Here is a 26,770-nt window from a genome sequence, read left to right as displayed (position 1 = left end):
TGAATTCAGCTAATCATTTTATTTGACCATAGGTTCATTTGGTAGTCTCATGAAGTCAAAGGTTAATGTATTTAAAAGCCAAAATAAAATGCATAACAGTGCAAAGGAAAATAATTATATTGAAATACAGATTTCAAATTATGCTTTAAATAAATTTGCACACCTTAGGTTAACAAACTTTCAACTAGATCACTCCTAAGGCATATTTTAAAAAAAATTGAATTTATGAGCTTAGGCCTAATTTTCAATATTGCTCTATGTTTATCAATTTTTTTAGTCTTATGTGAAAATAGGACACTAGAGGATCATATAGCAACATGTACCAGTGTCCCAGAGATTAAGTACATAGTATGCTTCTATTCACTTAATCTATCCATTTGCTTTAAACATTAAATGCCTCAACATGACCCAGAAACTTGACAGCTTCCAACTGTAGACTCCAATTTCTGGGAGGTGTTTATCAGGTACAAGTCAGAAGCAAAGAAAAATTATGTTGCTATATAATTGTCCTTTAATCTACTCATATGCTCTGGAAAAATAAACCTGGAAAGCAGTCATGCTGTGGAATAAAACTAGAGGAGTACAAAAATAATCAATCAATAAACATTTATTAATAGCCTACTATGTGTCAGGCACTAATGCTAAGGACTTGGGAATAGAAAAAGCACAACACAGGAGACTCAGAAACTAAACACACACAAACACACATATATAATCATATAAACATATTACCCCCCACCCACAGTAAGTCATATATTGAATAAGTAGTAAATAATTAATTGAGGGAAGGTATTAAAATTAGGAGGAGTTGGGAATAGCTTTCTGTAGAAAATGAAATTTTATTTGGGACATGAATTTAGGAAGTCATTGGAATTAATTGGTATAGATGAGTAGGGAAAGCATTTTCATGCATGGGGTGGGGGTGGGGAGCCAGTCAAAAATCCTGCAGCTTAAAGTGTCTTATTTACAGAATAGCAAAGAGATCATTCACTGGAAAAAAGACTATTATGCCTCCTCTAAGTCATGTAGATTGAACAAATATAAGGTTCTACCAATGGAGGTCAGTTAGGGTAAGCAGCCAGAAAGTCAGGTCAAAGAATGATTATTACTATTTGAAATTTAGGAAGGGGTGAGCGAGAAGTCATGCTTCTAAACTTTGTAGGTCTAGGAATTAAACTGGATGTGAAATACAATGATGATCTGTATTCTCTGACTAGGAAATTCTGACTATAAAGTTAGATACAAGTTCCATATTCATGTTTGTTTTCCATTTTTCCTAATTGGGTCAGTATGGACTTCATAAAGGAATTAGATGATTCTACATTTCTTCTGAATTGTTTCCTTAGCATCAGTGTCTGTTCACAATCAGTCTTCTGACCTCTCTACCAATCTCCTCACTCACATTTCTAAGTACTAGACCACTCTACCTGACTATTCTCTACAATCTCAAGCTTAAAATGTATTTCATTCTTCGTATTTCCTTCAAAATAAGTCCCTTTTTCCTGAGTTCCTTATCTCTGTCAGTAGTATCATTGCCTCAACCTAAGAGTTACATTTGTTCCTTCCCTCTCCTTGACCCTCCACATTCAAACATTCTATTAAATTCACCTCGACAAAAAGCTCATATCCATAGTTTCTTCACTATTTCCACTCCTAGTGACCTAGTTCATGCCCTCTCTTGGGAGAGTTAATTGATTTCTAACTGGTCTCCTTCACTCCAGTGTCTTTCCCTCTCAATTCATACTTCATGCAACTGTCAAAACACATTTGTCTAATGCACAGCTCTGCTCACATCATTGTAATGACCAAAATTCTAAGGCTCCTAAATTTGTACTGGAAAAGATAAAGACTTCTTTTTTTTTCAGGTTTTTGCAAGGCAAATGGGGTTAAGTGGCTTGCCCAAAGCCACACAGCTAGGTAATTATTAAGTGTCTGAGACTGGATTTGAACTCAGGTACTCCTGACTCCAAGGCCGGTGCTCTATCCACTATGCCACCTAGCTGCCCGAGATAAAGACTTCTTAACCAAACATTCAAAGTTCTTTAGTACTAGGCAGCACCTTGCTCTTATAGCCTTATCTGACATTATCACAGTCTACAACTTTGCCCCAAGTAATGTATTCTTTTTTTTAAGTTTCAGCTATTTATTTATTTATTTATTCATTTATTTATTTTATTTGTTTGTTTGTTTGTTTTTAATTTCTTCCCCAACTACTTGCAACTTTTCAACATTTCCTTCTAAAATCTTAAGCTCCAAATTCTTTCTCTTTCACCCACCTCATTTCCCCTCATTAAGAAAGCAAATTACGTGGTATAGGCTAAAACGGTATAGCCATGAAAAATATTACTACAATAGTCACAATGTGAAAGTAAACATAATTCCCTCCCCAGAAAAGAAGAGAAACCTCAAGAAAAAAATGGATAAAAGTATGCTTCAGTTTGTATTCAGACACCATCAGCTCTGTCTTTGGGATGGATAGCATTTTTGCATCGAAAGTCCTTCAGAATTCTCTTGAGTTACTGCATTACTGAGAAAAGGTAAGTCATTCACAGCTGATCATACTACATTTTATTCTTCTCTCTATGTATGCTCCATGATTTTCCCTTTATGTGTATTTTGTATTTGTCTATTATGACCTGTCTTCCCTTCCTCCTCGTTTCAAAGCAACTTGTTATGGTAAAAAAAGAAAGTTAGGGAGGTTAGCTAGGTGGCACAGTGGATAGAGCACTGATCCTGGAGTCAGGAGGACCTGAACTCAAATCCAGCCTCCGATACTTAATAATTACCTAGCTGTGTGACCTTGGGCAAGTCACTTAACCCCACTGTCCCTTATAAAAAAAATTTAAAAAAGAATGAAAACAGTTGGCCTTAAAAGTCAGGAAGACTTGGATTCAAATCCCACTTTCAACTACCATGGCAAGCTTTTAAAACTTTTTGAACCACAGTTTAGTCACCGGAAATCAGAATAAGGATGCTTGAATTACTTTCCAGGTGTTTGGTTTGTTTTCGGGGGAATGGGAAGGGAATAACATGGCAACTGAGTGGTACAGTAGAGAGCACTGATCTTAGAGTCAGGATAATCTGAATGATAAGACAACTAGGTAGTACAGCAGATAAATCAGTGATCTTAGAGTCAGGAGAATATGAATTCAAATTTGACCTCAGACACTATCTATGTGACTCTGGACAATTCACTTACACTGTTTACCTCTGTACCTCCAATAAACTGGAGAAGTTAATGGCAAGTCACCGCATTACCTTTGTCAAGAAAACTTCAAATGGTGTCAAAAGAATTGGACACCACTAAAATGACCAAACTAAATAATAAAGGAAATTACACTGAATTTGTGATTTTATGAGCTTCTGGGTACTCTAATAAAGAAGTTAGACTAATGCAAAGCATAACTTATGGCCTATCAGGGTTATCTTGATTACAGAGAGCTCAGTTTCCTTGTCCAGAGTCACAGAGCAATTTTGTCTCAGAGGAGGGATTTGAACTCTGACTGTGAGACCAGAAGTAGAGATTTAAAAATAGGTTCAAATAAGGTTTGTAAAGTATTTTACAAACTTTAAGATGTTTACAATAGACAGTTCCATTATTGCATTTATCATTCAAGACAAGTTTGAAATGACAATTCTTTCCTGAAGTCAAAAATGCTATCTCATTTGTTCTCATCACTCTCTCTTTACTGACTCATTACTATATATTTCTAATGCATGACTCAGATTCTAATCTGTATCATAATTGTTTCTCTTTATTCTTCATCATACTAGATTGAAAACCTCTTGAAAGCAAGGATCAAGTGTCATACATCATTATCAATATCATATCAATAGTCTGTTCATTACTTCTCCTCCAGTACCTAATGTAGGTAATTGCCCATAGTAAAGGTATCTGAATGATTTTAATTCCAAAAAAAATTTCACCTGGTTCACCTGAATATATTTTCTATAATAACCTTAGCCTTTTATATGTTCTTGTGCTCTGCTTTTTCCTCTTTATATTTGCTTTCATTTAAGTAGAACTAATCCATTCATTTGCATCATAAGTCACACAGTTGGATGCTATATTTTTTTAATCTCTAGTCATTTTAATAGAAAAATGCTTTAGAATGTTATTTTAAACCAAGGCAAAGAGAAATTAAATATATTATATGATAGGACAGTCTGAAATCATTAGAATAAACCATGACATGGTCATCTCAATCCCATCAATTCACAAAATAACCAGAAAGTTAAATTTCACATTCTCTGATCTCCTACAACTCAGTAAGCTTCCAGAGTTCAGAATACTATTTATCTTCAAAAGATTAAATTGTACTTACTTTTCTCCAGTAAAAAAAAGCTGCTTTCTTGAGCTCCCCCTAAAACCAAATCCTTAGCCAACTTCCCTAATTTCCTTATTTCCTAGGTAAAAACAAAAGATTGTGTTCTCCTAGTTGAAAGTCCCATCCTCAGCACTCCAAATAATGCTGCTATATACTTTTATCCATTAAAAAAGTTGCTTTTCTGAACTCCCCCCCACTAAAACTTAAACCCTTATGATATAAAAGCCAACTTCCCCAATATCCTTACTTCTTAAGGATAAAAACAGATAAGAAGTCATAAATTTTTTGTCAAGGCTGGAAGTTATCAGAATTAAGTTGGTTCTCAAATAATACAGTTAGACTGAGTTCAATTTATCAGTTTCATTAAATAAGAAGACTATTAAGCACCTACTATGAGAAATCTCTGTTTTAGGAACTGGGGAGTCAAAGACATTGAAATAGTTACTGCCCCAGTGGGATGGCATTGTAAACAAAGTAGCAATCTATATAGATAAAAGTAAAGGTATAAAGTAATTTCATTGAGGGAGGGACACTAATAGCTAGGGGCATCATGTAGGCATGAGCTAATACCCACAGTGACATACCTGAAAAAATGTCATCTAACTCTTGCTTGAGCAACTTGGTGGTACCCTAGTGCCTAGAGTGTTGGGGTTTGGAATCATAAAAACTCCTCTTCCTTTCAAATCTGGCCTCAGACACTTATGAGCTGTGACTCTGGGCATATAATCCTGCTTGCCTTAGTTTCCTTAGCTGTAAAATGATCAGGAGAAGGCAATAGCAATATCTCTGCCAAGAAAGTGGGGATACAAATAATGGAGTACAAAAGAAACCACTGAATTAACAACAGCTTGTGCTTAAAATTCTTCAAAATAAGAGAATATATGATTTCTCATGGAAGCCTCCTCCATTTTTGGACAGCTCTAAAGCACATAGTTTCCTCTTTCTCCTAATGTTCCTTATTCTGCCCTCTAGGTGTAAGGAGAAAAGTTCTAATCCTTTTGTCATATCATAGAACTTTAGATATTTGAAGACAGTTATAATGTGGCACCTGAGTCTTCCCCCTGCCTCCTTCAGGTAGACTTGCCCAGTTCTTCAGCATTTCAACTATTCTCTTCCCTCCCTCCCTCCCTTCCTTCCTCACTTCCTTCTCTTTCTCACTTCCTTCTCCCTTTCTCCCTTCATTCCTCCTTTCCTTTCTCCTTCCTTCCTTCCTTCCTTCCTTCCTTCCTTCCTTCCTTCCCTCATTCCTTCTTTCCTCCCTTCCTCCTGCCCTCTCTCCCTCCATTTCTTCCTTCCTTTTTGTCTCTTCCCCTTTATTTTTGCATCTCTCCTTCAACATGAATACATGATTTTGAGTCTTACACATACATAATTATATATATAAACATACATATGTATACATGCATGCATATGTGTGGTATTTATGTATGTGCATCTAATTATCTCTATACTATCTAGCTAGCTATCTCTACTGCTACCTTGTATCTGGTTCCTGTTTCTTGTATTTGTCTAGACAACCTGGCATAGATACAAAGTAGGAATTTTGTCTCTCCCTTTGGTCCAGATCCTTTCTGGCAGTCTATAGCATCGTCTAACTTACCTCACTGACTTAAAACAGATTCTCTTAAATCAAAATTCAGCTGCCATCTGTTACTTTGGTTATATTTCTAAATCCATATATAGGGCCTCAAATTCTATAGACATACACAAATATGTGTGTATATGTGAATGTGTTTGTAGGAGTATTTTAAGTTGTAAAAGTTCTTCACAATTCCAGTTGCCCTCCTCTCCAAGTTTGCCATTTGATTCCTGAATCATAGCTTAAACCTGAACACAGAAATTCATAGGAATTCTGCTAAAGACAGAGGACAAGGGACTGCCACCTCCCTATTCCTGCATATCATGCTCCCCAAGATAGTCCAAGATTGGATTAGACAGTTGGAATAAAGATGTCTTTATTCATCTGCTGAGCTTCCTGTACTACTCAACACAGAACCCTTGTTTGTTTGTTTTTATTAACAAAATTAATAATGGTTAACATATATATATATAATATTTTGTATTTTACAAATATGATCTTATTTAATCCCTGACTTATAACTTTACAACAAACTCCATTTGTCTTTTATCTCATCCCTACCACACCTTTTTTCTAGTAGTAAATTTTACTAGAAACTCTAACATCAGTGCAGTTATTAACTCAGCTCATTCTTGGGTATAGAGCTATCCTAATTTTCTATATTTTGTTCTAAATTGCCTCCTTGACCCACATGGGATCTAATTAAGTCCACATTTAGCTGTCATTAGCTATTTTCTTATTTTATGGGGCAGGTTAACCTCCTTGTTCTCAAATGCTCGAATTAAAACTGATTTACTTTCTAATCGAGATAAATATAATGAGAGAGTAAAAGCCTATCAAAGATAGAAAAAAGATATTTCTCTTAATGGTGAGACAAAGTGAAGACAAAATTTCTGGGAATAGAGAATAAGAATTGATAAATAGTTTGAAATAAGTTGGACAGTTTGTTGCAATACAATGAAATTTAGATCAAGAATTCTTGATGTTTTTAGAGTCAGAGATCCATTTGGCAGTCATCTGAAACATCCTCTTTTTTTAGTGCTTAAAAATGACAAAAGAAACAAATCGTAGATGAATATGATATGAAATATATAACATTTTGTGATGCATTATCTACATGTATATTGTACATATATAGTATACATATGTAAACATATAAATGTTTATAGACATATATGCATGTGTGTATATATCTATCTTTATATCATCTATATCTATGAAGTGTATTTGTAAATGTAAGATCCTACTGGAATCTCAAATTAAAAAAACTGATTTAGAGCTAGCAGCCTCCTGTCTACTGACATCAATAATTTAATAGTTTATATTATATTTAACTTTCTAAAAGAAAGTCAATGAGAGTTTAAAGGAAAAGAAATAAAACAAATAAAAAATTTTGAAAATTAGTTTAAATTTAAGGTAACTAAGGAGATACCTTTCCTTATTGAGTTTAAGGCACCTAATCAGGATGAAATATAGCTGAGCCTACTGAAAAAACTGTCAGAAGTCACCACTGAAGCATTGTGTATGACCTTTAAATGATCAAGGAGAATAAAAACATTCTAAAGGCTGAAAGAAAGATTTGTGTTGTCAAATATTTTTAAGAGTACATAATCTACAAACTATAAGTCAATGAGTTTGTTTGAAATTTTAGATATATTATGTAAATGAGCATTAGTAACTATTCATTAAAAAATAGTAATCACTATGAACCATAATGATTGCATCACAACCAAGACAGGCCATACTGAAATGTGATCCTTTTTCTAATGGAGAAACTAAATTAATAGATAAAATGAATATTGTTAGCCCTCGTTCTCTAGATTTTATGGATGAATATGCTTTTTTAAAACTGCAGGTACGACAAAGCTAGGAAGGATGCCTATTCCACTGACTACTGGACAAGAACTTAGTAGCTAGGATAATGACACAAGAATAATAAGGGTTAAGGAGAGAAATTTAAGGACATGTATGCAGATCCAAGCAACCCCTTCTCTAATACAAGTGGTGGAAGTTTAACTGGATGATAAGAGGTGCACTTATGATAGTCTCAAATATTAAGGGAATCTAAGGAAGAACTCCAGAATAAGGCAGGTAATATAGCTCTACTTTCTTTTGATTAGATTATATGCATTTGATTCTTGGCAGCAGATAATGGGCAGGTACTATGCAGAGGAAGGTAACCTGATTAGGACAGTAAGGGAATAAAGGTGATGACAGATACAGGGATCAAATGAAAGAACTAGATGTAGGTTGTTTTGAGAAAACATCTGAAACCTGAAAGCTATCTTTCAGTACCTGAATGATTTTCTTTGGAAGAGGGTTTATAATTGTTTTGTTGTGTTCTCCAGAGAGCAGAAATTGGAACAATGAGTAGAAATTGAAAAGAGAGAAATAAGTTAAATAGAATGGGGAAAATGTTAATCAATATGAATAAACTATCTACATCCCTTCATAGGAAGGTAATACTTGTAACTCTTGAGAAGTGCATTACTCTTATGGTAGTTGAAAGGAACATACTTAGAAGCTGTGAGGATGAATCAGTGAGGGTTGTATTTATATTGGGAGAGTTGGAGTCACTACACTTGGAAAGAGGCTATAGGTATAAATCGATTATAATTTGATCATGCTTATGGTTCTTGAGAATTGTATTTCTAAAAGGATAAATGAGAGGAGGGTACTTGGACAGAAGAAGTTGGTATGAAGTAAGTATAATATAAGGAAGTTTATAAATCAATCAAACAATCCTTGAGATCTGTACATTTATTAAAATAAATAAAAGCGTATACTTTTTCAGTGGTTCTGGATACAAAACAGGTATATACAATAAAGACATAAAAAAGAATAAGCTAGGAGAAGAAGATGGGTGCCTCACAAAGGACCTATTATACTAAAGGGAAAGAAGGGAGGGTGTGAGCATTGAGTAAATCTTATTTTCAACAGATTTGACTCAAAGAGGTAATAACAAATATTACTAATTAGGTTAGAGATTTAACCTATTTTATAGGGAATTGGAGGGGGGAAGGGAAGAAGAGGCTAGTAAAAGGGGAGAGGATAGTAAAAGTAAAGGTAAAACTAAAGCAAAAGTAAAGATTAAAAAAGTAAATAAAAAGGTGAAAGGGAGAAGGAAAGGGAAGACGGCTGATAGAAGAAAGAAGAGACAGAAAGGCAATAGGTAGAAGAAAAACATTGGTAAGGAGGGATAATGGGAAATGATAAAGTACAAAGACAGGGAAGGAGGGAAATACAGAATTATTAACCATAAATCATGAGTGACCAGACTGTAGAAAAGGATGGAAAGACTTCTGTGAACTTAAGCTGAGTGAAGTGAGCAATACCAGGAGAACATTGTACACATCAATTGCAACACTGTGAGATGGCTCAACAATGAGGGATGCAGCTTCTTTCAGATGTTCAGTGATGCAAGACAATCCTGTGAAACCTGTTATAGATAATGACATTTGGATCCACAAATAAATAAACAAAAAGCAAAACAAAACAAAACTATGGAGTCTGAATGCAAAGCATACAATGTTCACATTTTAAAGTTTCTTTTATCACTTTTCTTTCTTCCTCATGGTTTTTAGTTCTAATTCCTCTTTCACAACATACTAAAATGGAAATATGCTAAACACAATTGTATATATACAACTTATCCCCTATTGTTCATTGCCATGAGGGGGGAGGGGGAGAAGGGAGAGTAATAGGAAAATGTGAAATTCATAAACTTGCAAGCATATGAACGTAGAAAATTACCTTTACACAAAATATGTATATATGTATATATATAATAAATTAAATTAATTGGAAATGTAAAAAGGATTAAAGAAAATGAAGATAGCTATCTATAGTTTTGGTGTGAAACAAACCAAAACAAAACCTTCATAAAAATAAAACTTTCCAAACAAATAAAACTTTCCAAAATGAAATAGTTTACCTTCAGTGATGATTTTAGTTCATTCCCTCTAATTTGATGACTATTTATTAGCAATTATGTAAAGGGGATTCTTGTTTGGGTATCTAGTTCTCTTCTTAGACCTATTTAATTTCTGAAATTCTAAAATTCTGTGACCATAAAATCTTCTCAAACTTTAATTCCTTTTAAAGTGCTCTTTTATTTTGCATTATGATGATCATCATTTTGTGCCTGAAATTATCTTTTATTAGTGAATAATTCTCTCCAGCCTCTCTAGTAGAAATTAAAGATAATTTATATTTTAGGTTTTACCTCTGGGACAGACCCTGACTAAGAATATTTGTAATATTACCCCTTCCTTCAATGGAATCTCAGATTGTATATGTGGTATTTTGGTAGAACTGTCCAAAATTTAGTTGATGTGTTTCCCTCATCATTTAAATAATTTTGAAAAAGATACATTATATACCAGTCTTATTCCCTATGAAATTTTCTTATGAACCAGATAGATACACCTGGAATCACCTTATCTGAGACTCATTGTCACATACATAGCTCTTGAAAAATTCCTAACTTTAAAGGTTTTCTTTTTTCTCCATCTATCCTTATTTATGCAATGGATCAATGATTTATATCAGTCACTTAATTCTTTAAGCTTTAGTTTAAATATGAAAATTCTCCTGTATTTGCAATGGGTTTCCACTGGCATACAGCTGAATGACTAGAAAAGATTTTGATTTTCTCTTATAAAGTGGTCTTGGTTCTCTAATATTTCAGTGTTTGGAGAAACACCCATATCATAAATCAGGCTGAAAAATATTGACTTTCCATGTCTGAGGTACCACCTCATAATGCTCAGACTGGCCAACATGACCAGAAAGGACAATGATCAAAGTTGGAAGGGATGCAGGAAATCTGGGACACTAATACATCATTGGTGGAGCTGTAAACTTATACAAACTTTCTGGAGAGCAATATGGAATGATGCCCAAAGGGCAACAAAAATATGCATACCCTTTGATCCAACAATACCACTACTGGGTCTATACCCTGAAGAGATTATGGAAAAGGGTTAAAATATAACTTGTACAAAAAACTTGTACAAAAATATTCATAGCAGCCCTGTTAATGGTGGCAAAGAATTGGAAATTAAGTGAATGTCCTTCAGTTGGGGGATGGCTTAGCAAACTGTGGTATATATCTGTCATGTAACAGTATTGTTCTATTAGAAACCAGGAGGGATGGGAATTCAGGGAAGCCTGGAGGGATTTGTATGAACTGATGCTGAGTGAGATGAGCAGAACCAGAAAAAAACTGTACACCCTAACAGCAACATGGGGGTGATAATCAACCTTGATGGACTTGATCATCCCGTCAGTGAAACAATCAGGGACAATTTGAGATTATGTGCAATGCATCTGTATCCAGAGAAAGAATTGTGGAATTTGAACTAAGACCAAGGACTATTACCTTTAATTTAGAAAAAAAATTGATATCTTATTATGTAATCTTGCTATCTCTTATACTTTATTTTTCTTCCTTAAGGATATGATTCCTCTCTCATCACATTCAATTTAGACAAATGTATACCATGGAAACAATGTAAAGATTGGCAAATTGCCTTCTGTGAGGGGTGGGGGGAGGGAAGCAAAATTAGGAGGAAAATTGTAAAACTCAAAATAAATAAAATCTTCAAAAGGAAAAAAATATTGGCTTTCCCAAAATGCTGAATCTCCAGGGAGATGAAACATAAAGGTCAAAATCTGATGACACCATATCAATGTAACAGATAACTGACTATACATCAGAGAATGGCCTTCACTTTTTGATGTTGCATTTTAATTTGCTGGGAGAACTCAAGCAGGTTCACAACTCAATCAAACTTTAGAGATACTATCAAGATCATTTTGTTATTGAATAATTTGTGAGGAAATATTTATTTAGGAACCTGCTCCAAAAGTTCAGGTTTTGCTCTAATAATTTTATAATTACATAGTATATGCTGATAAGTTATTGGTAATAGACCTAGGAATGGCTACCTGTTTTCACATCCCATGAATATTATTTTCCTTATTGATCTAGAATAACATGGGAATGAAACTATGACCATGGAAAAGCAAAAATCCTTCGCCATCCTCTTACTGCCTTTGAAGCAAGTTGTGGTAAGTGATTGGTGTATAGGTTAGGGGGGAAAGTTTGTCATAGTGAATTGCAAAGAACTTGAACTTGGTAGTTAGAATTGGATATGAATTCTGATTCTGAAATTACACATCACTACCCATGCAACTCTGCAAGTTATTTCCCCTTTTTTGCCTCCATTTCTGCATCATTAAACTGAATAGGTTGGACTGCGAAATGATATCTAAGATTTTCTCAGAAAATGGAAAGTATACAGGTTTGGAAATAAGAAAGACTTAAGTTTTCAGATACTTATTAATTCTGGAATCCATTGCAGGTACTTTAGTTTCTTTGTGCCTCATTTTCCTTATTCATTTATTTATTTTTTTTTTCTTTTAGGGTTTTTTTTTTTTTGGAAGGCAAATGGCGTTAAGTGGCTTGCCCAAGGCCACACAGCTAGGTAATTATTAAGTGTCTGAGACCAGATTTGAACCCAGGTACTCCTGACTCCAAGGTTGGTGCTTTATCCACTACACCACCTAGCCGCCTCATATTCATTTATTTAGTCAGTCTTATTATTCAACAAGCCTTCTTTAAGCATCAAAAGTGCTTTATGCATGATGAGAGGCACCAGTAATTATTATTAAATAATATAATCTTCTCTTTCCTCTTTTTAATACTTGAGACTTCTACTTCCTCCATCCAAGCTTCCCTGATTATTTGGATATTAAAACTAAAAAAATAGTCATATGTACACAGTAAAAACAAATCATTTAGTCAAACATGAACATCATTTCACTTTTCACCATTTCTTCCTTCAACAGTTGCACTCTCTCAGACAGTATTTTATGTAATGATTAGTTTAGTCATTAAAAGGCCTGATCAATTTTGTTTTAAATATCTTGGCAAAGGTGACCATAAATGATCGAGTAGGCCAATAATTTGAAGACTTCCTGCTCTAAATTCTCTACATCATCATTCTAGAGTGCTAGAGCTACAAATAGATTAAATATAAAAGATAAAAATTCTAGTTTTACCTTCCTAAAATCATCAATTCAACAAAATTTGAAGTCATTATCTCATAGTATATAAAGCCCCAAGTAATCAAAGTGACTAATATATAGATTTTTCTTCCTGCTAATTGTACTCTAGTTTATACATATGTATATATATAATATAATATTTTGTATTATATTATATTCCAGTCTCCTAACTAATTTGCTACTCTAAACAAGTGTGCAAAACTGGGACTAGCAACTTAAAATATGTGAAGAAAAATCCACAAACTGACATTTGTGGATGAAGATATCCATTATGAAGAATCTAAAAGTCTGTGAAATCTTAAGCACCCAAAAAGTGGAAGCTCCTGTCATTCCTAAGCAAAGGGGAAAAGTAAATTTTTTCTTCTCTTCTTGCCTCTTCAAGTTCAGAGCACTCAGGCAGGGGGTATACATCAACTGAAATCACATCAAAAACATTATGTTTTCTTACAGACAGCTAAAATTCACATCTGTTCAAACCAAATACCTCACTGATAGCTATGACAGATAGAAAGCAAAAATCAACTGGATGACACAAAGTTTGTAAAGAAGAACAATTCTTGAGAAGGTTAGAGTACGTAGCTCACAGCTGGAATAAAATTTATCCAGTAAACAAACCCATGGGCATTTGTTCCTAGAGATAAAATTGTGGATGAGAAATAGAATACCTCAAGATGGTTTTAAAATTTGCTGCCTGAAAAGTAAAATGGTGATAAAGTTCCCCTAGGCCACAAATGCACCAGGCAAATTTTATAAACACTACCTCAGAAACAGCTTTCATTTTAAGAGAGAATATAACAGAGTTAAGACAGCTGACAAAACAGAATAATACTATATATTCTTCCCATCATTTAGGTATTTTATATGCTTGGTAGGAGAGAACATCGTATTTCTAATAGTACATTCTCTTGCCTAAGTAGAACTTCCTAAAATTGGTGATCATCTTGTCATTTCCTTACCTTGCATAAGGAAAACATTAAATAAAAGACTTATTTTTTGTAAAAGGTGTACAAGGCATTAAAGAATTCAAGATTACTTTTCTAGGATTCATATTTTATGTTCTTTAAAATATCCTCAGTGACTTATAATGCTTAGTCACTAATTTAGTTCCCCATAGTAAGATACTAGCAGGATTAAATGTTCTCATGAAAAATAATGACAATCAAAAACCCAAACTTTATAAACAAAATTCAAAAACAAGAGAATAGACTTGGTGTTGTGTTTGTAAAATAGAATTTGTGTGAAACAGTTAAAGGAATTAGATTTACTTTTTAGAGGGAAGTTAGCTGTGAGGGGATTTTGGAAGTTTTTCCACTGAATGTTTAAAAGTTTAATGCAAAGTAGATTCCATGTAGATATTTTCCATCCTTGAGAGGAATAACTTGAAACATCTTTCTTAAACTGTGCAATAAATGATGGGAACAACTTATTTATTATAAAGATTTCCTGATGTCCTAAGAAATGGCCACAGAAGATGATGCGATCCCTGATTTTGGAGGCTTCTAAGAGTAGTAGAGCAGACATTTGGACAGCCAGAAATCACAGAAAGAAGCTAGCTATCTAGGCAAAAAGATCAGATAAAATAATTATGTGTTAAACACTGTGCTCATTTCTGGGGATACAAATGAATATAAGCAAGCAAGATACATGGCATATAAAATTATGTTTTGGAAAGATAAGCATTTTTAAAGCAAATAACACTTAATAACAGTCTTAATATGTATGTTTGGAATTTTAATAATAGACATACTTGGAAAATATTTTAACAACCTATGCAACAGCAATGAAACAGAGGGAAAATTACTCTTTAGCTTTTCTAGAAAGAATAAGATTTAATTCTGTAAAGGAAAAATATGTCTAATAGGCATTTTTGGAACACAAGGAAAACCGATCAAGAGCTATAAAAACAGATTCACTTTTGGAACATACAGACATTATTTTATCTAGCAACAGAAAAGGCTGATCATGGAAGAATGACATCAGATTTATTATATGCAACAGAAAATATTTTACTTTGGATATAATCTGTGAAGTGGTTATAATCCAAAGAACAGAAAAGAAAGTCCCTCCATGGATGGCATCCACACAAATTGAGCATTAGGTCAACAAAGAAATGTTGAGCAAGGGGGCGGCTAGGTGTTGTAGTGGATAAAACACCGGCCCTGGAGTCAGGAGTCCCTGGGTTCAAATCCGGTCTCAGACACTTAATAATTACCTAGCTGTGTGGCCTTGGGCAAGCCACTTAACCCCGTTTGCCTTGCAAAAAAAAAAACCTAAAAAAAATGTTGAACAAATGATTGAATGCTAAAGATTTACTTGTATAAGTGAATATAGATGCTTTTCCTTCAGGGACAGGTCCTTCCAACCAGAAATCACATAGGGCCTAGACATAATTATCAGTGTATGAGGAGAAGACAAACCCCTTCATTATCTTTGTCAAGAAAACTTCAGATGAGGTCCTGGAGAGTCAGATTCAACAATATTATGCTATCAAATCATAGAATCTCCTCAATACATGTATGCTATTAAAACTTTACCATCTACCACAGACATACATTAGAAGTTTATTATCATTCATGAACTAGCATATGATTTTACAAATATAAAGACATACACATAAATTCCCATATAAAAAACTACCCTTAACAAATCCTGGAGGCCTCAAACAATAGATTGTACTGAATCATTATAATAGATTTTACTATTTCTCACAATCTCAAAAAATAACACCAAGCCATAAAATGTTAACAAAAAATTAAAACAGATATTACTATACCAAATATCCATAATCCCCAAGATATGTGAACTGAAAAGATTTTCAGATCTAGAGATTTAGTCAAGAGGAAATTCAGGGGGAAATAAGATTAGATACTTTTTTCCTTCTGTAATTGTCCTGGAGATATTTTCAATAGTTCTTTAGATGATGAACTTGAATCCTATTACTTTTGAACTAAGAAAAAAAACAGTTATTTTACCAACCTAAAAAGAGTTTGTAGAATATTGAATATGCCATAATAATGGCAGGATAGTAACTTGTTCCAGTATCATTTCTATTATTTGGTAGTGGTTGAAATCTATCTAAAAGTATTCAATGATAAAAATGATAATAATAATAACAATTCACATTTAAGCAATGATACTGTGAAGATGATGCTTTTTTTTTATCTCCATTTTACACATGAGGAAACAGAGTTTCAGAAATGTTGTGTTACTTGACTAAGGACACATAGTTATAAAGTGGCTAACATGGACTTTGAATACAAGGTCTTCCAGTCTCTAAGTCCAGTATTTTGCTGGCTATGTCACACAGTCTCCACCAACAGTAGCAGTAACTATCACAAATAGACATAAATGTTACCCTTTAAATTTACAGGATCTAGGGTAAAAAACAAAAGTTTGGTATGGTGCTATTTGTTTCCTGAAGGCAAGTTCTTCTCTAGCCATACAGAAACATTTGTTTTTGTCTCAAATACTCACAAGAGAGCAGCTCAAGAAGTCTGTGTTCCCTCTTTTAAACCCTGAAATTTGCATATTCTGTCAACTGCAAATTTTTTTCAAAAGGTCAAGTTCATTTCTAGCTGAGCAAACTTCAAGAAATTCTAAACTAATCAAACTGTAGTCTCCTTATCCCCAGGGATGGGCTTTAATACTGATTATTGGTGTTTAGCACTTTTTTCTCAAAATTACAGACATTTTAGCATAAAATGTTGTAGTTCTGGACAAACTAGTTTGTCTGCTATGAAATACACAGATGGGGCCTTGACCTGAATGCCACAATTGTACTGAAGTGAGTTTTTGAATGACTGATGCTTTAAAAAATTCCATTCTAAAGATCTCCAGAAAAGAAATTGGAAGTTGGGGAGAAGCAGTGGGTGGATAGAACAAAAGTATTGAGTCATGCTTGCTGGTAGGAAAATGAGGGATCTAAATCATTATAAACAAATTTCCAAAGGATTTCCTCACTCTTTATATATTAAATCGCCTAGTCATCTCAGCATGAAACTATTCAATCAGGAGGTTCTAAATAATATTCAAAGTACCTTTATTTTAGAGGCATTATATTTAAAGCTATCAGTCAGAGCAGCACCTGCTCCAAAGTGACACAGAATGGAGCATGGAAAACAGATCTTTTCAACAGCTACAGTTTTGATTATGCAGTGCTGTCCTAGTGCAAAAAAAAAAAAAGATGTACATTTAATAAAAGTCTATATTACATCTCCCTGATGATGTTAAATAGGCTATCATATCAGAAAACAGTTTCTTTTTAAAAATTCAATTTATAGTGCTGAGTATTCTGATACCTATATTTTAACTCAGATCAATCAAACACATGAGAATTATCATCTAGGCCCCTAAAAGCAATGCAGCAGTTATCGAGGGTGGACTTTATTATCTGATTGCTGCATGGCCATAAGTAGCATTTTTGTGTGACTTGGACAAACAGCAGTTCATAGAGTGCTTAACTTTGATTATTGAACATTAATGAGAAAGTACTAGAACACTCGAAGATTATTAGGATGCTGAAAGATGCACCACTTTTGGGGGTAGAGTTCAAGGAATAAATATGTGTACCTCAATAGAGTCAGCTGGGGGGAGGGGAAGGAAAGAGGGGTTTGCCCAGAATTAAGTCCATTTAGTCCAACTCCATCATTATATAATTGAGGAAACTGAAGTCATGGTTTTCAGATGCTGTGTCCAAGGTTATTTAAATACTATGTGATAAAGACTGGGACTGAATTCAGGTCTTCTTATTTTGAATGCAGCATTTGTTTTAGTAAAGAATCAATGGTTCCTTCTGAGATATGTCTCTGCTGTATAATGGGATTTCAGATACTCAGGTAGTGGCTTCTAACTCTCCTCATCCCAACATACCACAATGCCTCTGCATTTTGGTTACTTATTTTTGCATTTCCTTAGGCAAGAAGTGAACACTTTCCTTTGATGGTGATAAATAAGGTTTAAAGTACAGATATCCCTGAAATGAAACTTGGTGATTTAATTCCCTAAGAAATTATAAATGACTGATGTCAGAGACCTGTGAGAATGTGTTGATAAAATAGGGTGCTAAGTGCTTGAAGCAATGATAAGAAGACGATGAGGCAATCACAAGGTTCTATAGACATCTGTGGGGTAGCAATGAAGATAACTTCACTAATTTCACAATTTTCCTGAAGGGAAATGCTGATATTTGCATCACATTAAAAGTTGCCTTGATCTTTAAAAATTAGAATTGCTGAAGTGGAAGATAATGACTCCATGAGACATTAAGAAAAGATAACACAGAATCAAAGGAATGAATAAATAGGAAAAAAATTTTGAAAGTAATCTGGAATTAGGCCAAAGAGTAATTAACCTGTCAATGGGCACCAGGAGTCAATATTTTCCATTCCTCTCTAAGGATAGAACTTTAATCGTAAGCAAACATACAATATTCTTTGGAGGGCATTCCATACAGTGGGGAGAATATTGAATTTAGTCAGTGTGACTGAGTTCTGTTTGACCATACTTAAAGTATTTCATTTTTATAAGTCTAAATTCCTTCATCTTTACAATTTGGACAATAATAATGCCTATCTGGTTCTTAGATATGGGGAAAACATCTTATAAATAGTTATGCCACAGACAATGGAAAAAGAACAGAATCTGAAATACAAATCAATATACAAATCTCAGTTGTCTCTAAGGAATGCCATTTCTTCATTTATCAAAAATGCACAATAATAATTGCATTGTTTATTTATATTATTGTAAGAAAATGTTCTGTAAACCTTACAGTCATTATAACTGTGAGCTATTAATTATACGGGGTAGAATCAGGTCACTTCAGCTCTAGATCAGGCCCTGTCATTTCCTGGGAGAATTGACCTATTGCTAAGTCCTGACTTAGGTGACTACATGTCAGACCTCTGATTGACCTTCATTTGTATTGAGATATTTCTATGGACTCAATCCTGCTTCAGTCAGCTATATTTAGGAAAGAATGCAAAGTTTTACTGATAGTAATCAGTTTATTTAACTTCATCTATTCTATGCATGTAAAAATATCAGACTTTTTTTAATCACAATGTCTTTATGATCCATAACTGGGTGGAGGGAATGGGTTGTAGTCTCCAGACTATTTGAGAATTGGCTCCCACTAAAATCTCTCTTCTCTTTGGTCTCTCTAAATCTTCCCAGTTACAGCAATCAGATACAAGGACAGAAACTCAGAGATAGGAACTCTAATTGGGGAGCACATCCCACTGTATACCTAAGTCACCATTAATATGCCTGGAAAATTGAAGGGCTGGGGAGTCACATGCTTGCATGTTTTGAGTAATAAATTGCCCAAATTAGGTGCTTATATTCCTTCTTAGTATAGCACTCCTGATTTTTTCACAGTTACTATTTCTGTAACTTTGTGGAATTTGCTTCACCATTTAGACTCTCAATTTTCTCAACTAGAAAATAGAGGTAATGATACTAGCACTATCTATCTCATAGGACTATTTTGAGGATCGATAGAGATGATATATTTCAAGTGTCTTTATGAGCTATGTAAATTTGAGTTTTTGCAATAGACATTGATCATGACTTATTTTCTAACCTCATAATATAAAATTTATATTTAGCCTGAAAAGTCTAAGACATTGAATATGGTCACCTACGGATGATGTTGCTAAAACCTCTTTATGGTATCTCATTTTCTAAAGAGGAAAGCATTCCTAGAGTTGTAACTAGGAATAATTATTCTCGGAGAAAGTACCTAAATCACACTTAGGGGCCTGATCTGAGGCATGGGGCATTAAGCAATATAGGGTAGATATTAATAAAAGAGCAGATAGTGGTATGAGCCAGTGATAAGGTGTGGAGAGTTCAGGTCTGATATCCCTTCTGCTGAAACTTCAAATTTGAACAATCTATTTTTGCTAAGTTCCTACTAAGCTCTCTTGTTTCTAAACTACTGAAATACAGAAAGTTGTGTCAGAATTCTCTACGTTCCACACCTTGAGGCAAACCTCAAGTTGGTCCATCCTAATTTTGACTTTTAATAGACTTTCCAAGAAGGATATTCTACAAATATAGTAGGTATTATTATCACTTTGCCATTTATTGCCATTTATACCATAGCACTATATTGTTATCTTTCTTGATCTTCACTTTTTTAAAAAATTAATTAATTTTATTTTTTTCATCCATATATGCACGTGTATATTTTTAAACTACAAAATTTCCTTCCACCTTCCCTTCCCACACCCTCCCCTTAGCAACAATCAGTCAGGTTAGCATTGTCCATACATTTTTTGGGAAAGATTTTATTAATTTTGAGTTTTATAATTGCCCCCCCATTCTTACTTCCCTTCCCCCCACCCCCTTACAGAAGGCATTCTGTTAGTCTTTACATTGTTTCCATTGTAGACATTGATCTCAGCTGAACGTGATGAGAGAGAAATCATATCCTTAAGGGAGAAAAATAAAGTATAAGAGATAGCAAAATTACATAAGATAACTTTTTTTTTCTAAATTAAAGGTAATAGTCTCTGGTCTTTGTTCAAACCCCACAATTCTTTCTCTGGATACAGATGGTATTCTCCATTGCAGATAGCCCAAAATTGTACCTGATTGTTGCACTGAAGGAATGATCAATTGATGATTACCCCCATGTTGCTGTTAGGGTATACAATGTTTTTCTGGTTCTATTCATCTCACTCAACATCAGTTCATGCAAATCCTTCCAGGCTTCCCTGAATTCCCATTCCTTCTGGTTTCTAATAGAACAATAGTGTTACATGACATACATATACAACAGTTTGCTAAGCCATCCCCCAGTTGAAGGACATTCACTTAATTTCCAATTCTTTGCCACCATAAACAGGGCTGCTATGAATATTTTTGTATAAGTTATATTTTAACCCTTTTCCATAATCTCTTCAGGGTATAGACCCAGTAGTGGTATTGTTGGATCAAAGGGTATGCATATTTTTGTTTCCCTTTGGGTAATTCCAAATTGCTCTCCAGAAAAGTTGTATGAGTTCACAGCTCCACCAACAATACATACATATTTTTTGATAAACATGTTTACAGATTAGTCTTTTTCAGCATGAGGAATTAGGATTAAGAGAAAGATTTACACAAGAGATTTTTTATAAAGTGTTCATGAGATTCTGAAGGGTTTTTATTTGTTGCTGTTGTGTCTTTTTGTTTTGTTTTGTTTTGTTGCCCTTCACTTTTAATAAACAAAGCAAACTATTGTCTTTGTTGTAAAACTCTATCAGGGACATCAGAGTTGTTGGAAATGAGGCAAACCTGCAAGGAGGCAGACATGGAGTTCAGACCCCCTTGGGCCAGCCACCCTTTTTGGAAACAGGAAAGACATGCCTCAGTGGCCTGACATCTAATCAGCAAATACCACAGCAGCTGGGACTTCAGGAACAGTGAACATGAAAAACAGCCTCATATTTATAGCCAGCATATTCATATATTGTATGAATGTTTGCCATGTTTAAAATATGGAAATGAAGAGTTAAAATATTTATGAAAGTAGATTCTGAGCATGCAATCTTGCCAAGCTAAATAGCTCAGTCATTTATTTTTGAATCTGCCTCTGATGATTAGACTGTATTTCAGGAAAAAATGCCAAACTCCAAACTCCTTTCCTATATGCTAAAAAACCCTCTAAAATAATTTCACTTTCGTCTTCAATTCAGCACAATGTGAAGCTGCTGAGCTTATTTTCTGGCAGTGCTGATGCCTAATTCTCAAGAAAATATGGCATATTGAGGGGGAGGGTTTATCTCCCACTGCCTGAGATCCTCAGATCTTTGGTAGCAAAGCAGCTGAGTTCTTTCTCTATGATGACATAAACTGCATCTAATAAACCAGCACAAATTATTTGGAGTGTATTTGGCTACACTGAGAATGATTCAGTGTTATCCAGAAAACTTGAATTATAGTATTGACTCCACCATTAAAATAGTTCAGTGATTTTGGGAAAAACATTTCCCATTTCTGTGCCTCAATCTCCTCTATAGGAGTTTGGTTTAGATCACCTCATTTTATTTTTATTCAGTTGTGTCTGACTTTTTTGTGACCATATTTGGAATTTTCTTGGCAAAGATACTGGAGTGGTTTGCTATTTCCTTCTCTAGCTCCTTTTTACAGATGAAGAAACTGAGACAAACAGGGTTAAATGACTTACCCAGGGTCATACAATTAATATTTGCTTGATATCATATTTGAATTTGGGAAGAAGAATCTTCCTGACTTCAGACTCAATACTCCATCCACTATGTCACTAACTGCCCTCTTTAAATACTAAGATTATATTATCCTGATGATGTTATTATCCTAAATTTCCTCTCAGTTCTAAAGTTTCTCCTAAAATCTTAGGATATATAATCAGAAGATTTTCTAATACTGTACTATATCATAAACTATTTTCTGAGTGTGGTTAGTCCATGTATAGATTGAATAAGTGACTTTTTGATGCTTTATAATTCGAGCAGCCTCTAATTTTCTTGCTCTGGTCTTTAAAGTATCTTCCGGAAATAAGCATTTAACTTAAATAATGATGTTTACCTGTAATATAAAATACTTGTTACCGAAATAATTATCATACACTTTCTTTTGGGAGAGTTCAAGAATCTTCAAGAATTCAATAAAGAACTAATAAGTTTTGATGAGGGTGTTGGGGCAAGTGGGAAAAATATCGAAAGAGGAGCTGCCTCAGTTTGGTGGGGCAACTGTAGGAAATTTGTTCAACTCAAAGGTACTAGTTATCATTGTTTTGGAGGTGCTAACAAAGAGCAGTATTAAAGATCAACTTTGCCTAGGGATGGTTGCAAAAGGAAAGAAGAGTAGAAAAAAATAACATGGAAGGGAAAGTGAAGATATTCATAGGATTAGAGATTTGATGTCTGAAATGGGCTTAGAATTCAACTAATCCATCTAGTCTATTTAAAAGCTTGAATGTAGTTAACAGATTTAAGACAACATATCTACTTGACCCTGGTAGATCAGAATGAGTCAAATGAGTAGAAATCATGAATAGGCAGATTTCATCTCAATTAAAGAAAAATTCTTTCTCTTATCCAAATAAAGTTGGCTCCTCCTTTTAGTTGTTTGTTTGTTTTTAGCTGGTAGTGGACCAGGAGGAGAAAAATAAATATGAGTTCTACAATCAGCAGGGGCTATAGTAAAAACTCCTTAGGATCTAGTCAGTCAAATTTATTTGGGACATACTGTGTATGAAGCACTGTTCCAGGTCCTAGGAATAGAAATGTAAGAACCATAATAACTGGTATTTATATAGTACTTTCAGAATCATGCTGTGCATTAAGGAGATTTCTGAGAATCTTGAGGCACAGCAGATTGAGTATTAGGCCTAGAATAAGGAAGACTCATCTGGCCTCAAACACTGATTAGCTATGTGACCCTGGGCTAGTCACTTAACCTTGTTTTTGTTGGTTTTCTCATCTGTAAAATGAACTACAAAAGTAAATGACAAACCACTACAATATCTTTGTCAAGAAAATTCCAAATGGGAACAAAAAGATTTAACAACATCAAATATGGATACTATCTTTTCTGGTTCTTAAAACAATCCTACAAGACAGACCCATTGTCTTCACTTTCCAGATGAAGAAATTGAGAAAAAGAAAACTCAAATGTATTTCCTTTGCTCCAAAAGCTCAAATGATGCATGAGCTTCATTTAGTTCTTTCCTGATTGCAAGTCCAGTTTTTATTTTTCTTTCTATTATACATGATACCAAATAACATATCCCCTGCCTTCAAAAAGCTTAAAGACTAAAACTGGGAACCAGAATACATGTCCATTCCAGGTCCTCTATAACTTGATATATTGAAAAGATCACCAACATAGACTGCTACAGGAAGTAAATATAGGTATAAAATGAAAGGAATTTTTAATAGAAGCTAGGAGAGCAAAGTTGATAGAAGAGGGCTCTAAAGGAAAGGGAAAACTCCCTACAATCACTCACTCTGTGAGCTACATACTCCTTAGTTGGGATGGTTTGACAATGATCTCGCCTTTTTTTCATATGTTTAGGCATCTTAGTCATTCCCAGGTCATGACAGATTTGAAGATATTGGCTGCAATAACTGAGACCTGTCTGTAATGAATGTGATGGCTATGAGTCCATTCATGACTTTAGTTGATAAGCAATATTTTCCTTGTCAAGATGACACTCCTTCCTAAAAATAGTAGCAAAGTTCTTTTTGCGAATAAAATTCCTATAGTCTTTGGCAAGTTGTTTACCTGCAAATGTCTAACTTCTCTAGTTTGACTTCAGGTCCAGAACTAGTTGGGCTCACACAACTATCTATCTTTGGAGAATTGGGAGTAAATTAGATGGCTGTTGGAGTCCATATTCTTAGGGGTACTTGCTCAGGGATTATTTCCTAGATATCATTGTGCTTTTGGCTGCAAAAAAGTTATACTTGATGTATATTACATTAAATCTAAGTAATTTGTTAATGGACTGGATCAAAAGAAGGTGAAGAAGGGGGCAAATAAACATTTATAATTCAGAAAATAATGAGGAAATCAGGTAGCTAGGGATATTAAACATAGGTCTCATCGCACACATCCCCACACATAAACACACACACTTGCTACAAGTGTTTAAATAAATAAATAAAAGATGGTGCCTTAATTCCGCTTTCTGTTTCCATATTTTGGAATACACTGTTTTCAGCAAGAAGTCCCTGTGAGGGGTGGCTAGTGCAGTGGATAAAGCACTGGCCCTGGAGTCAGGAGTACCTGGGTTCAAATCCAGTCTCAAACACTTAATAATTACCTAGCTGTGTGGTCTTGGGCAAGCCACTTAACTCCATTTGCCTTGCAAAAACCTAAAAAGAAAAAGTCCCTGTGATTATCCCCATGCAATAATCTCCAAGGTGATACTAAGTGAAACAGATGATCCCTGACTTATTGGGGGGGGGGGGGAATATCAACTCTGAGAAACTGGCCCAGGAACTGAGCTGCTACTTCAAAGTATCATGAACTGCACTGTCATTATTTCAGTTCTACTCCAGTGAGCTAATAGAAGACCCATATTTAATTTGCTTCCACCTTATCAAATTCCTTACTGGCAAAATCCTTTAAAGCTCAATTAATTCAGCAATATGGATTACTTACCCCAGGGAAAATATAAGCATTTTCTCTGTGTAGAAATGGAGAGTTCCCCAATGCATTCTCTTCTGAATTAGTACTTGGATTCAAGGGGAAACTTTTTTAATGAAATATTTACCTTCATTAATGTTCATCAAAATTCACAAAGTAATACTAATTAACTTGTCATTCTTTCCCTTATTCTAATGTATCAATATATGCTAACTGTACATATATGTACAAATCTATGGCACTTTGTAGTTTCATTTACTGTATTTATGCAAGCTTAATAGAAGCTCATGCTATATCCAATCTAATTTTGCCTACCCACTATTTATCCCGTGAAACATTTCATCTTCCATTTCAAGCTTTTGCCTAGGCATTTGCATGTCCCTGAAATGCACTCTCTTCCTAGCTCAGCTTCTAGGAATCTTTATCTCCCTTCAAATATCAGATCATTTGTCATCTCCTTCAAAAGTCCTCTACTGTTCCCCCATAATTAATAATTTTCCCAACCCTAAAATTACTTCATAATTCTTTTGTCTTTATTATGTATTTATTTATCTGATGGTGTTGTTGTTCAGTTATTTTGTTTGGGCCTCACTCTAAGTGATACCATTTGAGTTTTTCTTAGCAAAGATACTAGATGAGGTTTGTCATTTCTTTCTCCAGCTCATTTTTATAAATGAGTTACTGAAGCAAACAGGCATAATTGACTTTCCAAGGGTTATGTAGTTTAGAAATATCTGAGGCTAGATTAGAATTTGGGATGATCTCTTCCTTACTACAGGCCCAATATTCTATTTTCTGTGCCATCAACTTGTCCTTTACTTATCTGTACACTTGTTATATTCTTCCCCGCTCCTAATAGAATATAAACTTCTTTAGAAGAGGGATTGTTCTATTTCCATCTTTACATCTTTCAAGTACTCTGCACTTAGTGGGTATTTAATTAAAATTAATTGACTAGAATATATAAGATCCCTTCTAGAATTGAGTCTAATCTAAATCTGTTGAAAACATTAAATTTCCTTTTAAATTACCTCATAGTCGTCATATAAATCTCAACATTGCACATATATTTGATTTCTTAGATATCTACCTCTCCTATTATACACAGTGCAAAGTTAAAAAAAAATTTTTGAATTTTTGAAGGCAACATATCAAGCAAGAGAATCAAATAAGAATCTGAGCAAAACATTCTCTGAGCAAGTTTTGACAATCATATCTACTTTGTGGTTGTTGTTCAATGATGACTATTAAATTTCACTATAACCAAGAGGACTTGGAAAGATATATAACATAAACAGCAGTGAGCTATGTGCCATAGAATTTTATGATATTAAAATATATGAACTTGTATTAATATAAAATAACAACAAAATGTTTATCTTCTTTACCTAACCATTGTCCAAATATATTGTACCTTAGGAATTTGACTACCATTCTTCCTTATGTTCTTAATTTTGAGTAACACGGTAGCTATTCATTTGAATTTTGCTATCTCACAATAAAGGACAATAAAAAGACAAACTTTTTTTCATTTTCATTGAAAACTGGTCTCATCCAATGAATATCATGCTTTTAATTGTCCTGAATGTTTACATTCAACTTCTATAATTTCAAAACCCTACTCAAAGTCATGAAAAAAATCAGAAATAATGTTTGTGTCTGCATA

The 26,770-nt window shown here is 34.2% G+C and overlaps 1 protein-coding gene across 1 annotated transcript in view; it reads right to left on the bottom strand.

The window, feature by feature from the left end:
• The window catches only part of NRG3 (neuregulin 3), a 1,220,394-nt gene that overhangs the window by 85,993 nt on the left and 1,107,631 nt on the right, over positions 1-26,770 (bottom strand).

The sequence above is a fragment of the Macrotis lagotis genome, chromosome 4 (assembly GCF_037893015.1).
Source record: "Macrotis lagotis isolate mMagLag1 chromosome 4, bilby.v1.9.chrom.fasta, whole genome shotgun sequence".
In the NCBI taxonomy this organism is placed as follows: Eukaryota; Metazoa; Chordata; class Mammalia; order Peramelemorphia; family Peramelidae; genus Macrotis; species Macrotis lagotis.
Note: the sequence above shows the minus strand (reverse complement) of the source record. Positions and strands in the feature narration are given on the sequence as shown.